Genomic DNA, 6,052 nt, shown 5'->3' with positions numbered 1-6,052 from the left:
TCCAGAGATCCACTTGTAAGTCATATTAACTTTTCTCCCCACTGGATTTACAATGCTTGGCATATAGTAGGTTCTCAATAAACGTTTACTGAAGGAATGAAAAAAATAAATGAATTAACTTGGGAAACCCATGCAACCTCTAAGCCGTCTAGTAGAGAAGCAGAGTAGGGAACCTCACTGATTTTCAGACTTCAGATGTTTTATTTTTTACTTTTTGACCACACCATGCCACGTGGGGTATCCCAGATTCCTGAGCAGGGATGGAACCTGTGCCCCCTGCAGTGGAAGCAGGGGAAGTCCCTAGATGCTTTATTACAAAAAAAAAAAATGCACTCTGGCCCCAATGTGATCAATGGAAATTGCAGAAAAACACTACATATATTTAATTAGGAGTTCATTCAAACGCCAGGGACCTCTAGATTTCCTGAAATTGAACCTGAGGTATAAAAATGCCAAGAAGTACTAGCTGTCTTAAATATTTTTTAAAAAACATCTATTTCTAGAGTCTTTCAAGAAAACTATTTTGCTATTTAAATTCTCATGGCTCAGGGAGAGCCTGCTTTTGATGGTTGACTTCAATTGTGCAAATGTATCACTGTGCAAAACTGTGCCCGAAAAATCGAAGTTAAAGCTCATGGAATCACCCTGGTCATGATAGTTGACAGGCCCCTGAAGGGGACCCAGGTCCCAGGCTGGGGGCAGTGGGGGGAGCTCAAAGCCACATTTGGAAGCTTCCTGGAGCAGTGGGGAGAACGAGACTTTGGAATCCGGCTGGTGGGGTTTCTAACACGTTTCACCACTGCAAGTACTGTGAATTCCGACAAGATCCTTACCCTCTGCGCTCACTGTCCTTCTCTATAAAGTGGGGTGTGACTGTCCTCCTAGGGGGACAAACCAAGATGCTGGCTACAATGCACTCAGCGCTGCAGGTCATAATCTTAGGGGAGCAAGACTCACCCTTGTCACTTCTAATTCTGTCACAGCCACTCAGAGTGATTTCTAACAAATACCTGGCTTCCCCAACTCTGTGCTCCCCCCCAGAGTTCACCATGCGTGGAAGAGGGGGTGGCTGGTGGGTCACAGCCACTGGTTCTGAGCCCGGAGTGCTGGTACCAGACAGCAGGGCATTTTCCCTTGAATAGCCCTGAGCATTTTCCTTTCAGCAGCCCTGCGTTCACACGCTCCCCCAGTCTCCCACAAGGAAAAAAAGCAATTAAATTCCAGCGGCTGTCAGGAATTGATCCAATCACTACAAAGTACTTTGAGTCTCTTGGCATGAAAAATTAATTAGAATATCTGTGTGTTGGCGTGGAAACCGCATTCCCTGGTTCATTTAAGAGTTCTGTGCACATTGTACAAAAGGCAAGCCCTGCTCCTGGTTGCGTCCCTGTATTCCCCCAACCCCAGCCTGACTGCTCCCTTCAGCTCTGTTGAACTCCGGGTGCATCTCCAGCCTTTCATGTGACCAGTGGAGGCTCCTGTCTTCATGTCTGAGTGTTTCTGGTGCCTAGAGCCTTGTGCTCAGAACAGAGGATGCTGCCCAGCTCTCTGGAGCACCGCTGACTCCTGACTGAACAGGGCGCCCACATGGACGGTGCCCTGGTTGTGCCAGTGCAATCATCTCACACCATAAATAGTGCCTGGCCCACGCTCACGCCCTGGTCATCCTGACGTCAGTATGACAGCAGAGCCTGTCTTTGTGGCCTCATGTAGCGGTCAGCACTGTGATCTTCAGTCACTGCTGAGTCAGTGACCCAGTGACCTCACTGGGCCTCTCACCGCCCTGCACTCTGGTCTGCGTGGACCGTGTCAGCTGTCGTGCGCACATTTTTTCTCAGCAGACTGCAAGCTACCAGGAGGCGCTAAATCCGCGTCAAGCAAGTAAACAGTACCATCACCAGATGGCCAATACGTTTATTAGTATCCATCCTAGCAAATATTCTTTTGGAAAAGAAATAAAAATTTTAGTTAAAGTATCTTCAAAGTATGAATTCATAATGTTCGAGCAAGTTATCTGCAATTAAGTATGATTTCACATAAATCTATGTAGTATGTCTATATGTAAGCACAGGTACAATTCTGCAAAATACTAGTTGTAGAGACACACACTCGTGCACACGTGCACACACACACACACACACACACGTAGGACCCCAGGACGTGGAGACTCCTTCCATTTTACAGCTGAGGAAATTTAACTCTCAGAGGCTTTCATCATCATCTCTTTCATCCTGTGTGAGGTGGAGCAGGAATTGTAGTTCAGCCCCAAAGCCCTGGTTTATGTTCACAGTGAAACACCATCCTCCCAAATGATTGAATGAATCCATGCTTCAGAGAGCAAATCAGGAAGGCTTCAGTTCAGCTCAGTTCAGTTGCGTCCTAATCCTTGCAACCCCATGGACTGCAGCACCCCTGGCCTCCCTGTCCATCACCAACTCCCGGAGTTCACCCAAACTCATGTCCGTTGAGTCAGTGATGCCATCCAACCATCTCATCCTCTGTCATCCCCCTCTCCTCCCGCCTTTAATCTTTCCCAGCATCAGGGTCTTTTCAAATGAGTCAGCTCTTTGCATCAGGTGGCCAAAGTATTGGAGTTTCAGCTTCAGCATCAATCCTTCCAGTGAATATTCAGGACTGATCTCCTTCAGAATGGACTGGTTGGATCTCCTTGCAGTCCAAGGGACTCTCAACAGTCTTCTCCAACACCACAGTTCAAAAGCATCAATTCTTGAGCACTCAGCTTTCTTTACAGTCCAACTATCACATCCATACAGGACTACTGAAAAAACCATAGCCTTGACTAGACAGACCTTTGTAGGCAAAGTAATATCTCTGTTTTTTAATATGCTGTCTAGGTTGGTCATACGGAGAAGGCGATGGCACCCCACTCCAGTACTCTTGCCTGGAAAATCCCATGGACGGAGGAGCCTGGTAGGCTGCAGTCCATGGGGTCGTGAAGAGTCGGACATGATCAGGCGACTTCACTTTCACTTTTTTACTTTCATGCATTGGAGAAGGAAATGGCAACCCACTCCAGTGTTCTTGCCTGGAGAATCCCAGGGACGGGGAAGCCTGGTGGGCTGCCATCTATGGGGTCACACAGAGTTGGACACGACTGAAGCGACTTAGCAGCAGCAGCAGGTTGGTCATAACTTTCCTTCCAAGGAAATTTAATTTCATGGCTGCAGTGATTTTGGAGCCCCCAAAAATAAAGTCTGTCACTGTTTCCACTGTTTTCCATCTATTTGCCATTAAGTGATGGGACCGGATGCCATGATCTTCGTTTTCTGAATGTTGAGCTTTAAGCCAACTTTTTCACTCTTCTCTTTCACTTTCATCAAGAGGCTCTTTAGTTCTTCACTTTCTGCCATAAGGGTGGCGTCAGAAAGGCTTAGGAGAGCACAAAGCCACAGTCGGTGTAACAGGAATCGTGTGTGAGAAATGAAATCAATGCCACCTCCTTTCACTGCACTGAATGCCTACCCCAGAGACGCTTCATGCTGTGAGCAGAGACCCACCTTGGGGCATGCACGCCCTTGAGGAGGGGGCTGGTTGTGTGTCTTGAGAGGGGTCTTCCTCAAGTTGTCGTCTAGCTCATGACTCCTGGTTTATGATGCATGATTCCACACAGGAGTGTCAGGAGGCTTGCCCGTGACTCTAGGAGACAGAGCGGGACAAGGATGCTGCGGCCAGGGAGCCAGGCCAGCCCGCAAACCTGGTGCTAGCACCGCGCAGCCGGAGGGACCCAGGACATCCTGCCTGCAAGGGGGTCCCGGGACCGGGAGAAGCCCTGTCCTCCCGAGGAAGCCGTATGAAAAATGGCTCTGATGATCTGCAGGGTTGAACAGGACAGAAATCCAATCGAAAGGTACCCTCTGTGTTGCTAGCCTCCCCGCTGGTCATACAGTGACTGCAGAACAGTGCTTAATTTTTCAAGTCATCTCTACATGAAGGCCTACCGAGTAAACCTCTAGAGCAAAAATAAGGAGCCTTACCTATTAGACACCAAGTGTATGCCAGGCACTGAGTGAAACCCTCCACCTGTTATTCATCTGAATCTCCTGGTAACCTTGTGCAGATGCTCCTACAGATGAGGAAACGGAGGCTCTAGAAGTAATGAGCCCCCAGCTGGACGTCTGGTGAGCATGGCGAGTGCTCTCACCCCTGGTTTGTGTTTCCGGAAAACTCACTGCAATGGGATTCAGACACTGGCACAGACTTCGCGCACCAGCAAAGCCGCTTCCCAGAGTTGTCTGCCCGCGAGTCTGGATGGGTGATGGGGTTTCTCCCGGGGCTGGGGTTGGGAGCAGAGCCCAGGGCACAGCGGTCAGCCTGATGTCAGCCGTGGACCCTATGGAGCCACAAAATCTGGATGGAGAACCCTCATCTCCCCACGGTCTGTGCACGAGGAACGCCAGGCTGAGTTGACGCAGAAGCCAGAGTCCACGCCTGCTCATAAATCTGAATGCGCCTATATCGAACTTGCTTAAAATACGGAACATTCAAGGGTCTCCCGCCATGGCAGGTTCCTCTTTTGGCTGAGTGTGAATCCCAATCTTCTTTAGGCTACAGACTTATCATTATTGTACATCTTACTTAAAGACCAATGTAAGGGATGGTGTCTGAACATGGGCCCTTTGCCTCTGTTCGCATCTGTTAGTCTGCATGAGAAGTTCATTTTCAGGACCCAAACAGGGTGTTTTTATACTCTGGTTGGAAAAGCAGTGCTAAAATGAAACAGACCAGTGAGAAGTCGAGGACATCTGAGAACAGAACAGGAATCCCGTATGTTCGTACCAGAAAATTTTGACACCATGCTGTGCGACGTTTGCTGGGGCCGCGAGGAGAGGAGGAGGAGCCGCCGAGACCTGCCTCAGCCCGGGGAACTCAGGGTGCCCTCTGCCCCGGGGGTCTGTCAGCATCCCTGGCCCCACACTTGGGACGCCAGCGGCACCCTTGCCCCCACAGGTAGTGAGCAGACTGCCCCCCAGCCCCTGGGTGGATGGGGCACTTGCCCTGACCGAGAACCACTGAAGCCAGAACAGGAATCCTGTAGGTTAGCAACAAGGAAGGAAAACAACAATTATTTTGGATAAGCAGAAGAAATAAGCCCCGTCACGTACTGACGAGGGCATCACACCCTCTGTGGCCTGCCTCACCTGGAGCAGGTGTCGCCCTGACACCACAGCTGCGGGTACCGGGGAGGAAGCCTCCTGCCTCTTCCAGGTGGTTGCTGCGTTCCCTCCCAGGGCCCCCCGGCCATGCACCCACCATGGCGGGGCAGGCCTCTGCTCTGCGCACCCCCGCCCTTCCACTCATGCTCCCCGCAGGCTCGGCCGTGCTGTCCGGCAGCAAACACTCCCCAGCCACTCGGGAAGGTCACGTCTCAAGCGGCAGCCTACACGCTGGGCTGCGCACGGCAGACAAGCGGGTCCGTGAGCCTGATGTACTGAGGTCCTCTGGATCCAAGTGGACGCTCTGGAGGACGGAGTTCCCAGCTGGACGGTCAGGCTAACCAGTGCTCAGTGACTGCCAGTGAGGCCAGCGGACACGGAGGGCAGGGCTCCGGGATCAGCTCTGCGGGCGGCTCCGAGGTCTGTGCCCCTGGCCCTGTCTGCCGATTCCGCGCCCTGGCCACGCTCCAGGCGGCCACTTCCAGCAGAGGCCCCGGCCCTCCCCTCACTCCTTCCGTGAGTCCAGCCCTGTCGTCCCAGACCTGGGGAGCATAGGAAGGCTGGCCCCAGCCTGACTTTCCGCAGGCGTTGCCTGCAGCCCTGGGGTGTCCGCCTGCCTGCCTCCCTGCACCCCTCGGCCCTGGCCTGACTTCCTGCTGGCACGCGGGCCCCGGGAGCACGTCTGCATGACGTCACTAAAAATAAGACTGGGAGGTTCTCCACTGCGTCCCTGGAGTCTCTCAGCAGCAACTGAGAATTGAAAGCACCCTTCCACAGGGGCCTGGTGCCGCCTCTGGGAAGGGACCAGCGGGCGGTCCTGCCAACGTAACGGTCCCCTCTGTGTCTTACGGGAACAAAAGGCAACTCACGCTGTTGGA

This window comes from Ovis canadensis, chromosome 26 (genome assembly GCF_042477335.2).
Source record: "Ovis canadensis isolate MfBH-ARS-UI-01 breed Bighorn chromosome 26, ARS-UI_OviCan_v2, whole genome shotgun sequence".
Taxonomy (NCBI): domain Eukaryota; kingdom Metazoa; phylum Chordata; class Mammalia; order Artiodactyla; family Bovidae; genus Ovis; species Ovis canadensis.
This window is presented reverse-complemented; position numbering follows the sequence as displayed.